Genomic DNA, 12,532 nt, shown 5'->3' with positions numbered 1-12,532 from the left:
TATTTTTGTCTCCAGTCCAATTTACCCAAATTTCCCTCAGAGCACTAAGTGACAAACATGGCCTTCACTGAGAGCGTCAAAAGGAAGTTGCTGTTTGCATAAAAAACATACTCAGTTGAGTTGGTTATTAAAAGGGAGCTTGAACATGAGGAGAGAATGGAATAAATATCTTGGAAAAATGTCCAAAAGCCACCGAATTGTGGGAAATGAGACTCAACATCTGTGTCCCAGTTGGGCTGTCACTCACGAACAGCAAGCACGCAGCTTTGTGTGAACTGCTAGATGTCACAGATGGTGGCTGTTGGGCGAAAAAAATCAGGAGATGCTCAAGATTTCAGCAAGGACAGTAAGGAGAAGGGGAGCAGTCTGAGGCTGAGATGAGGGCTTGAGAGCTTCGTCAGTTTTACAGCAAGACAGGGTAAAAGGATGACAGAGAGGAAAAGGAAACATAGGGCTAGCAGAAAACCCGGCTAGGTTTTAATCTCTGTTTGAATATGTAAATAGGGTGATCTGAAAATTTTCCTGGCTTCACAATTCTTGTTTCCAGGAAATGAACCCTCAAGCAATGCTGCAAAACCAACCCAGCTGCCATCACAGCTGCGACTAGCCAGGGGGCAAATGGGGTGACGATAGGGTGACAGTTCCTAGTCCCAGACCTGTAGTCAGACCAGTACAGGCAGAGCCTGGTAGGTAAAATAAAACCCCAGGCAAGGGCCAGGGTTTCTCTACCTGAATGGGTGAGATCAGGGCACCAGCATGGTGAGTGTGTGGATCTAAGTGCAGTGTGTTCAATGACAGAGGCTGCAGCAAGGAAGGGAAATTTCCACAACAGAGTCACTTTTCTGCCAGCTAAGAGCAACCAAAGAGCTGATGACTCATGAGTACACATCTCCCCTGGCTGCTTTTGGAACTCTCCTCTATCTGGTCCAACTGCTACGTACACTTATCCCTTGTGCTGATGAGGAAGTCAGATGTAAGCATGTGGATCAAGGCCAGCAAGGCTACTGGTGAGACTCTAAATGCCTGGATGGTGACAATGTGACCTGTGTGCTAAAAGGCTGCATCTATAAAACACTCAATAGGTGGTGACTCCTTCATGTGTGCTAGTGCTTGGCCACCTTTGCACCCAGGAAAGTGGGTGTGTTTTTCATAGAAACACAAATAATCGTGAGACCTAGTTAAATACCACCCTCTGCTACCAGACGTTGATCTGCATACTCAGCCCAGGAAACTGCCACTACAAAGGTAAAAGTAGAGGGAGGATATGAGTGAGAAGGGGATGAAGGGAAGAGGAAGCTCACAGACCCTTTTACCTTTCACTGCTAACGAGCTGCTGAATGCTTGGGCCCTTGGTTCCCCCTTGCTCAATGTGTGAATGAGGAACGATATCGAAATAACCTACCAGAAAGTGCAAAAGGATCCATCCCCAGGAGATGTGTCAAGAGTGTGCTCCAGAGCCTGATCCTCCTGCTGGGTTTGACGAGGCTGGCACGGGACAAAACATTTACCAGAGTGACTGAGATACTGATGGGATAAATGGGAGAAGAGGGAAACAAAGAAGTCAGTGCAGCAGGGGAGAAATGACCTTTCATAAGAGGGAAGTGAGGAAAGCTTGTTTATGAGCTCTGCCAGGAAGTCCTGTGACTAACCTTATTTCACACACCGATTTTATGGACTAAAGTTATATTTGTAGGAGGCAGGATAAAATGCATAACCCAGCTGTGAAAGGGTGGGCTCACCCTTCCTTTGGAGGGTTACAGCACTGTGAAACCTCTCCTGCCGTGAGAGCATCCCACCAGAGCAAGGCTTTGCCTTTGCAGCAGAGACTGTTGCCTGGTGGCCCGGGAGCAGATTTTGTAACTCTAGGGAGGAAAAAAACCGCAGCAAAGCTGTGTATTCTTGCAAAAAGAGCTGCTCTTTTTGCAATTCAGAGAGAGCAAATTTGACATGCTGTAGTTTTGCACTGTGCTGGTCTGATTGCTCCTGAGCAGACAACAGGGCATCTCTTTCCATTTTCTCTCTCCTGTACCTGTCCTCTCCTCTTTGCACTCAAAGAAAAGCAATACTTTGTGTTTCTACAGCTTCAGTGACAACTTATGGATTATATGTCAAAAGCAGAGAATGCACAGGAGTGTTCTCTAATAGAACTTTCCACTTTCAACCCATGCTGCAACATGGACAGAAGACCAGAGGTGATCTAGAAGTTTGTGCAAGTCAAACAGGACACAAAGCATAGCATCACCATAAAATGCCTACGCTCATGGCAGGGAAAGTTCAGGAGGATGATGACAGACTTTTCAAAAACTTCAGGAGGAGAGGGAAGGCTCAAGGGCAACAGTGCCAAAGCTGAAAGATTGTAACAAAATAATGCTTGACTTGGTTAAACATCAACTCACAGATAAGAGGAATAAGCTCCTGAAAGGGCTTGCACAAGCCAAAAGGATGAACTGTTTGGCTAGGCCAGATAGGCACTTGTAGCAAGAGCAAACAAACAAGTGAAGTGATTTTGCACAAACAGGCTAAATAAGAGGAGAAATGCTGCAGTGCCAGGAGGTACAAGCCTGGGCCAGAGGGTCCTGTGAGTGGAGCAAGGTGCAAGTGGTGTCTCAGCTCTGTCACTGCTGTGTGCCCATGCTGCCTGCCCCTGTGCATCTGACAAGGGAGTGCTGCCTGGCAGGGTGAGCCAGCACCCTCAAATGTCCCCTCTGCTCCACATCCAGCCACCTAGGAGAGAAAACCCTGCAAAGTGCTCTTCCTCCTCTGCCAGCTCCTGAGGCAAGATGGGTCACAAATCTGCAAACGTAAGGTCAGAAGGGCAAGTAACACACCCAGACTGGCCCAAGGTGGTGCCAGTCTGCAGAGGTTTGTGCTTCAGCTGATTTCCAGAGCCCATGAGCTGCTCAGAGGCAGCACCAAGCCCTGAGAAACAGACCCAGCCACCAGATACTTGGCTTCATGCCCCTATGGATTAGGTAGGTTCCACCTGACCAGTTTATTACCCTACATGCCTTCTCTGGTATGTCTTCCAGCCATGCAGTTTGGTGATTTATGGCTTCTCAGGGGGATGTATTGCTGGCTGCTGGCTGTCTTGTCCCACCCAATGAGCAGATTTTGAACTTCCTGCTGTTGGCAGGTCATACTGCCTCAGGGATGGACAACCACCATGGCTGTTTTGAGCTGCAATACTTCCCTTCCACCTCTTCCTGATGTGATGGGCAAAGGCAGTGGGAACCTGCTTTACTCTGATGGATGGCTGTGGAGGGAGCAGGGACACAGCCAGCAGCAGTGGATGGCCCCTGGCAGAGATGCCCACCATGACATTGTCCTGCAGGAACTGCAGGGTTTGCACTTGCCAGAGCACTGGGCTCCCTCATGCCAAGTCCCAGTGGCCCCTGTGCCCATATCCCTCCCAGCCCTTCTGTTCCTGGCACAGCCAGTGTCACCAGGACCTCATCACATCCAGGTTACACAGAGCTCCTGCAGCCTTGTTTGAATGGCTGCATTCACCTCCTGGCTAATTATAGCTGGGGTAGGTTGAAGCCTCTCCTGGTGCCTCCCCACCTGGCACAGCATGTTCTGGTGAGCAGGTAAGGCCCTGGCAGTGCATCCTGCTTCCCACCCACCTCCCTGTTCCCACCATGGCTCTGCACAGCCCTGGCCATGCTGTGCTGGCATGTTGCAGCAGGGTTGGTGCAGAACCCCACCTGCAGCTGCAGTGCTTCCCCTGGATTTCCCCAGGGATTTCTGCAGGTGGTTTCTGTAGGTGCTTTGCTGTGCTCCAGAGGTGCCTGTATAAATAGATCTCATTTAACCCACATGCTTTTGCTCTCAGGTCTAGCAACTTGCCTCTCTCCACCTGGCCATGCTGGTATTCCTGTGGCATGCAAGTACCTGAATTTTGGAGCAATTTATTCCAGCTGGATATCACTGCTATGGTTCTACATCAAAATGAAACAATTATGCTCTCTCACACATATACAAATATTTGTGTGCATGGCCTGCAGACCTTTCTGTACATTACCATGAGAAACACCCTGTTGTGTCCTACAGCACAGCTTCCTCAGCCTTTTGGTTTTGTCCCAGTTACTCCCCCAGCCTGGAATTTTTCCACAGGAGGGACCTGAAGAGCAGGCCACAGCACAGAAAGACCCCATGTGGTTTCTTTGGGGTCCAACATAGGTGACCCTTTGTCCTGGACTGGTTTTTGAGGGCAGCCTCCATGGCTGTTTGGTGCAGACCTGGACACACATCTGCTTGCCAGGGACAGAGGTGACACCCAGCTGGTCCTTGGCTCAGTGCATGCCCCTGGCACATCCAGTGGGGAGGGCTATACCTTCTTCCCTGCACAGATCCTGAAACTCCCTGGGTGTTTAAGAGTGGGGGCCCTTGTGAGGAACTCTATTCAACCTGCTCCTATTTTCTCACACCAGTGAGATGGCAGGGATGAGGAGGTGGATTGTCCCAGTTGCTGCCAAGGCAAGAGCTCAGCACCTCCCACCTGCCTCCAAGTTTATACTGTATCTCCAACGTGGTGAGGGAAAATACAGCCTGGCAGCGTGCCCATCCAGCAATCTGCAGGGTGGAGGAGGGTGAGGATCAGAATCAAACTTATTGAGTCAGGTAAGGTGAAGATGGGAGCCTCAGCCTCTGGGTCAGCCCCCATCCAGGAAGCCACTTCCATGGACACCTGCCCTTCTCACTGCAAAAACCACTCTGAGCAATGGTGCCATGTCCCTGCTGAGGTCCCATTCCCTGGAAGGCCACTTCACATTGGCCCTTACTGCCCGAAAGTCTCCACTTTCCTCTGCTTTGGGGGATAAAGGAAAAGAGGGAAGGTGAGCAACAACTGAGATCCTTTCCCAGCAGTGACTCTCACCCCAGAGAGTGGGGAGAGGCAGCAAAACTGTGACCAGATCACCCAGAGGCAGAGAGCACCTGGTGAAGCAAGGCCTCTCCCCAGTGATTTGGTAGATATGTATCACATAACACCTGGGCCAGCACCGCCTTTGAAGCTGCTCTGTTTGTATGAAACAAAAATGAGAGAAAATAACCAAGGTAGCCAAGGTGTTTGAGCACAAAAAGGAAGCTCAAGTCAATTAGCTTCCCTCTGATGCCTGAAGTGGAAGGGGATTTGGGGGTGGAGGAGGAGTGATAAAGCAGCAGATTAGCTGACTTTCATGCATTTGCCAGTCTGGCCGGTTCCACGGGATTTCTGGCTGCTGACATCACAGCGCTCCTCCAGGAACCAGCCAACCTATGGTAGTTTTCAGGAAATGCCAAAGAGGTGGTCATTAGTGGTTTGCTAATAGAATGTCATCCTTCCCCGGTCATCTGAGGCTTTCAAGCAGGGCCTGGGCACTCCAATCTGTCCTCTGCCCTGAGGGACTCTTCTCATGAGCTTTACTACTTCAGGCTATCTTGGCAGAGCAGCCCCGAGTCCTTTCCTATTTATTTGTCCCGTTGAACATTTATTTGTTCCTCTTGATCTGGCAAGAGCTTAAAGCATGTTTGTATTGTGTTGACAAATGGTCCTCCAGGCACCAGCACTGGATGTCCACAATGCCATGGGAAGGCAGTGGTGCAGAGGTAACCTGCTGACCACAGCACCCATCTTCTGCTACTGGGAGCCCTAAAGCAGAGTGTGGCACATTGTCAAACATCCCAGAGTGGCTGGTCACAGGTCACAGGCTGCTTGCTCCTCCTTCCTAGAAAACACAGAGTCAGTTAAATAAAAAAATCAGAATTTGTGGAAGTATCAGAGAGTGGCTGTTTCCAGGGAGTAGGGGTCAAAGGTGACTGCAAGTGCCCTCTCTGCAAAAGAGAACATGAGATTTGCTGCTGACACTGGGTGACTATTGGGCAATACAGACATGGGCAGCTCTCACCCACTGAATTTGCTTTAAAAAAAAATTAAATTTCAGGATGTGGATGTGTAGGCAGCTCCTTTTAGGTTCACCTCACTAGAGCCCAAACCACTCCCTTCCCACCCTTGGGCTACATTTGACACCTCGACCAAAGCCCCTTATGGTCCCTCCGGGTGCTCCTTGGGTCAAGGATTGTGCATCCACAGTGGAGAAGCAGGAAGAGCAGGAGAACTCACACAACAGCAGGAGGTTGGTGGGAGGCTGCCCTTCAGGGACATTCTCACATGCAAGGTCCCTGTGCTCTGAGAGTTCTTTGAGCTGTTAATCCCCCATGGGCAGACATCTCCCAGTTTATACAAACAGCGGGAGTGATGTGCTCCCTCTGCTCACCCGGTAAGCCAGGCCTGAGCATTGATCCGAGTGACCCTGGAATGTGCCTGCACTCCTCGGAGCACACCTTGCCCGTCTCGGAGCACACCTTGCACGCCCGTGAGCACACCTTGCACGCCCGTGAGCACACCGGCACACCCAGCCCTGGCTGTGCGGTGGGGCCGCAGGGTGCCCGGGTGTCAATGGGGTGGGGGGCTGTGTGTACTTGGGGGGCCGGGGCACACTGCGCAGGGGTGGGCACGAGGGGGTCCTGGATCAGTCCAGGGGGTGCACAGAGCAGCCTGTGCTGGCGGTGATGGGCTGGGAAGGGACGAACGAGCCGGACGAAGCCGTTTGCGGGAGCCTCCTGCCACCCAGTGTCGGCTCCAGCCAGCGCCGCTCTCCGGGGCTCCCCCGCCCGGGGCTAGCGGGGGCACTGCGGCTTTCCAAACATCAGTTCAACAAAAGCAAACCCAAATCAACACTCCCACTCCTTAGAAAAACGCCAGAAAATCAAACAAATCCCCAAGACACACTCTTCTTCCAAACCCCCTCAAAACCCGGACAAACCCACGGCCACAGAAGCGTCCCGAAGGTGTGTGCAGGACATGACCAGGGTCCCCGCGGATGACACCGGCTCTGTTCCCCACACTGGCCTGTGTCATCCCCGGGCCTGTCCGGTCGCACTCAGGTCATTGGTCACCTGTGCACTCCAATGTGACATTTCCCCTTGTGCACAGCTGGTTTGATGGATGCGTAGAGGGCCGAGCGCTTCTCCTCCGCTCCAGAGTAACTTTGGACATTCCGGCCACTTTCGGCTGGCTTGGCCAAGTCCCCAGCAGCAGCCCCACCCGGTACCTTCCCCTTCCCGGGATCCCGGCCGGGCTTTCCCATCTGGAGCGGGCACCGAGCGGCGGAGCTCGGGCCGGGGAAGCCGCAGAGGAGGCGGCGGCAGCGGCCGGGGACGGGACAGGCGGAGCCACGGCCGGAACGACGAGAGCCGGGCGGGGGAGAGACCGCGGGGACCGGGCTGAGCCGGGGGGAAACGGGGACAGGGCGGGACACAGGAGGGCGAGAGAGACGGGAACGGGAGAGGAGGAGGACGAGCAGAAGAGGTAACGGGTCGGTAGAGTCGCTGCTGCTGCCGCCCTTTGTCCCCGAGAGAAAGGGAAGATGTGTGCCGATGTCTTTACAAACAATTCGGTGGCTGAAGGTATGGATGTTAACAGCTTTGAAATGGCTCTTAATGGCCCTACTGCTTTTGGGCAGCAGATTTATCGCAGAGCCCAGACAGTCTGGCTCCTGAGACAGACACGGGTCTGTACGAGCTCGAGTTTCTGAGCAGGTTCAAGGGGGGAATACGCGGTAGGCGGGTCGGGAAGGCTGTGCCTTCCTGGTACCTCGGCCAATGAGGAAAGGAACGGGGCAAGGAGGGCCGGGAGAACAGAAGGAGGCTGCGCCCTCCGAAACCTGGGGAAGAAAGATCTTGCGGGCGTGTGGCTTCAGTGGACGCTCTCCTTTTATCTAATAAAGTTGTAGGACTCCTCTGTCTCCTTTTCGGACATAAACCTTTGGCGTTTGTGGATTAATTTTGCTGACATCCTTTTTTCTGTCTGTCCGTTTGCTCGCTCGCCCGGGGGCAGCAGCGGCCGCTCCGCTCCGGCACGGGGCTCAGGGCGATGGGGGACACACAGCATCCCCGGAGAAGCGGGGCAAGCTCTGCTCTGAGCGCGGGGCTCAGGGCGATGGGGGACACACAGGATCCCCGGAGAAGCGGGACAAGCTCCATTCCCGGAATGGTTCAAGGGCAGGGTGGATGTGCCTTGGTGCAGTCCGGTCTAGTGGAAGGTGTTCCTGCTCACGGCAGGGGGATTGCAACAACGTGTTTTTCTTCTTAGTGTTTCAGCTGAAATTACAGGTGTAGTGTATTGTAGAGTTTCAAAAGTGGGTGGTAAACACAAATCACTATGTCTAGTTATTCACTGACCTGGCACTTGGACCAGGGATTTTTATATTTTCATAGCATTCATAATTTCTGTGGTCAGTGCAAGGCATCATTATCCCATTTCCACAGTAGCTGTGTATGCCCTGGAAATTCTGTCCACATTGCCTAATTTCTGAGCTATAAATCAACATTCTCTTTTAATTTACAAGTACTGTAATGATATTCTGCATGTCTATAAGTATTTTCTAATGTCTTCACTATTTAGTGAGAAATTCTCTATGCTCACTTCAGTGTCATGGCATTTCAAGGTGGGATCACTGCTACTGTTTACAGGAAGTGAATGTTTTTGAGGATTGCAGTTGTAGTAATTTTGGCTTCTTTTACAGAGCTGTCAAACCTAGAATGCATGCCTGATGACACAGATTAAGGACATTCAAGAGAGGGTTTCGTTCCAATGCTTGTGATATGCCTGTTTAGAACATAGTAATATATATACACATTAAAAAACAAAGTTGACATTGAAACCCTGTGCTAGAAAGATGCTTTCAGGAAGGGAATCCCAGCTTAACTTCGGTCACATGGACAGAGAAGAACCTGCAGTAGATACACTAACCTTTAAAGTCAATCTTCTCAAATTAGAATAAAAAAAGGTTAGGAATGGTCTTTATCCATGTGATTGTTGAATCAGCCTGGACGACATAGATAAATGTTATGTTAGTGCCAGAAATTGCTGTAGTCTGTGTTTGTTTGGTGCGGCTTTGTCACCCTCTAGTGCTCGTATCCAAGAAGCTGGTGAGGGTGCTGTTACTCCCAATAAATTTTTAGCTGTATGGATCAGTTCAGAGTTTTTTAAGGAGGAATAATTTTGAGAAAAGAAGCTGATTGCTGGCAAGTCATTTGCCAGCAGTAGCATAAGAAATTTTTAACTGATCTAAACCAGGGACTCCTCGTTCCTAGGCTACAGTTTTAATCTCTGAACCAGTCTTTCATCATGATTTAACTTCTTGAACTGAGTCTTTGAAACTTGATACACTAAGTACTGAAGAAACAATGAGATTTGTCATGGTACAACTTCTTTTTGTGAAACACCCCAGAAAGATAGGATTTCTTCTTTCTTTAATTTTATACTTTATAGTAGTTTTGATAACAGTTTTCCTTTGTTTAATTTAAGATACTTGGTTCCTTTATTAATTATGTATTTATTAGGATATTATTTGCAGTGAACTTCATGTTCTTCCCCAGCAAATAGAACAATTGCAGTCATTTAGAGAATTAAGCATAAGAAGAAATAATCTCCATATGCTGCCAGATGGTAAGTTACTAGTCTTCATTTATTTGATGTAAGAAATGAGGAAAACTGTTTAAAAATAATGGATTATTTATTGTTGCTGTTGCTTCCCATCAGTCAGGACGTGGTTTCCAGCTGGTTGGCTTGGGCACTGGAAAGCAGGTGCTGCACTGGTTCTCCAAAGGAGCTCTGAGAGGAGTCAGTACTGAGACATTTTTTCTGCAACCTGCTGGTGGTGACAAACCTTCAGTTTTACCAGCCTTTCCCCACTTCTATCTTCGCTTCCAAAGGTAGCTGGGAGAGGTGAATGATTTGAACAGTGTATATATTGCTAGGGAAGTATTTGCAGGACAGGCCAGTTTTAATGGCAAGTAAGTAAATGAAAATCTGGGCAGATGATAAAAATTAACCTTGCAACTTATACAGCAACATGAGCAGGGCTGTGTGCTCTGCATTCCCTATATTCTCATTCCCAACTGTTTTGCTTTTACAACTTCTGCAGTTCTGCAGCAGAACTCTGCAAGGGCCATTTGGATCCCTCTTCCTCTTCCTCTTCCTCTTCCTCTTCCTCTTCCTCTCCCTCTCTCCCTTTCTCTCTATATTTTCTTGTTGAGAAACTGATCTCTCACTAAATCTATTAAAACCTGGTCCCTTCCATGGACTTTTTTATCTACAGCTGGGGTGTTTCCACCAAGCAATCCTGCTGTAATCTCAGCACCTGGCTTAGCTTACACTGCTGTTAGCAATCAGTGTGTGTGCATCGATCCCTGGGCATGAAGGTGCCAGTTCCAGGAAGGAAAAAACCCTGAAATTACAGCTTTGCTCAGGTTTCTTTTTGCTGTCCAAGCCCTGAAGCATGAAGCACACCAGAGCAGCCCTCAGCAGTGTCTGTCCTCCTGCAGTTCCTTGCACAAGGTGCTGCAGGCTCCAGCCTGTTTGTTTCTCTGGGACAGCCACCATCACTTGCTACCCACTAACTGAGCTGTGCTCCCATGTTCAACCCCTTGGTTTATTAAGTGGAAGCTACTGTAGAATTATGCCTCCCAGCAACTGCTTATTACTCTCATAATACCCAGCCACACTCAATACCTGAGTCATGCCAGTCTTTATTTTCAGGAATAACCACACTCCATGCACATGCGTGATCAGCTCAGGGCTCTCTTATTTGTGCCTCCAGGACAGAGCCACTGAATGTGCCATCATGCTCACCACTTTGATGGGGTTTTTTAAAGCTTACAGAGCACACGTGACCTGCTAATTGAATAGATTTTCATCAGTGAAGAAAATAATAACCACCTCTCACAGAGGCCCATCTACCCACTGGATTTCCACCTTCTACACCAAGCCAGTCTAATATTAGCAACACTTGGAGCAAAGCCCTAAGAATTACTTTAATAGTGAACACATACATCCCTTCCCATCTCTCCACACTTAAACATAACTCAAGAAGTTATTTTCAAAGGAAAATATTTCAAACTTTTATTTTTAATGTGTTACAGAGCAGAGACACGACCTAAGCATTTGAACTTGAAAAAGGGAAAGCCATGAATGAAAAAGAAAAGGCATTTTACACTAAAGAGCAAGAACAATCTGCCACATGGCTGTCACAATACTGGGAATCAGTGTCTCTGGTGTGACGTATCCACTTGCTACTGAAAAGTGTGTCTCTGAGCCACAGCCCCCTGACAAGTCACCAAAAGTCTTTTTTTTTTACTTCACTGAACCTTGGGAAATGCTCTGGGTGAAGGACAAATAGTGGTGAGTTTTAACATGTCTCCTTTAAATGGTAATAGTAAGGTGAGATGACATGGAATTTGTTTTTAAGGAAATAGTTTAAAATCTTTTATGAATATATTTCATAAAGATATTTTTTTGTAAAACCCCACAGGAGCCAATTCAGTAAAACTATGCCAAATCTGAAGCTTATAAAAGCAACTGGGAAAATGCTATTCCATATGTATGTGTGCCTGTACTCACCTGTGCATACAAATCCTGTGCAAAGGCATACAAAGGATGGTGTTTGTACAATTTTTATGTAGATGGTTCTTTGAGGTGATCAAAGATCATAAAATTCAGCAGAATTCTATATGACATTTGGGAACATCTGTGCCTTCCTTATCCCTCCACCTCTTGAGCTGTTACCTGGGCTCACTCCACCAAATGTGGCAGCTGCTCCTGTCTTACAACCAGGAACAGTATTCCTGAATTGTTTCCAAATTTATTGTTGTTTTCCAAACCTTCATTAAAACAGTTATGTCCTACAAAAATAAACCCCTATTTTAGCATTCTTCAAAACTTGATTTATGATTACAGTGTTGTAAGTTGATTACAAGGTTAACTTAATATAAGAATATTTATATGCCTAGTGACACAAGAATCACATTAATTTTTTCCAGAAAAGGAAATTATTTTTTCATAATACTAAATGATTTATCTTCCCAATGTCTCACTAATGTTCTTATTCTGTGTAAGATTGACAAACACATTATGTGATTTGAAATAATATAGAAGAGAAAAGCCTTCCACCAGTGTGATTCTTTACAAAGGCAGGGACACTCCCATCAGGAAACCTGTCAATCTGAGCTCACATTGTTGTGAATTGACTGTGAAATGGGAGAAGCCTTTTGATACAGACAGGCAAATGACTCAAACATCTGTAAGCCAACCCCACAGCAACCTGGAACAACTCTAAGTACCCACATTCTAGCACTTGGCAAGCAAAGACTGGACCATCATATTTATTTATTTGTTTGTTTGTTTGTCTGTTTGTTAATTAATTGATTAATTCATTCATTTTTAGCTTGACATATCCTAACTCACTGCCTATGCTGAAGAGGGCACAGGGCATGCCTGCAGGAAGCAGCTCCCAAGCAGCACCTTGGGGTGCTTCTCTCCTTGCAAATGGAAATGCTGCCTGGGAAAATGCACAGAAATGCAATGCAGCTCACAGGCTCTGTGGGGCCAGCAGGTATTTTCTTCCCAAACCATGTCCCTTCACTGCAGAAGTGCAGTTGTGCAAATGTTCCTCTCTTGACAAACACTGAATTTGGCAAACTGTTTCTTTTT

Source organism: Melozone crissalis, unplaced genomic scaffold (genome assembly GCF_028551555.1).
Source record: "Melozone crissalis strain CALT ecotype California unplaced genomic scaffold, PUWL_Pcris_2 ptg000068l_1, whole genome shotgun sequence".
In the NCBI taxonomy this organism is placed as follows: domain Eukaryota; kingdom Metazoa; phylum Chordata; class Aves; order Passeriformes; family Passerellidae; genus Melozone; species Melozone crissalis.
The sequence above is the reverse complement of the archived record's forward strand: the minus strand, read 5'-3'. Positions refer to the sequence as shown.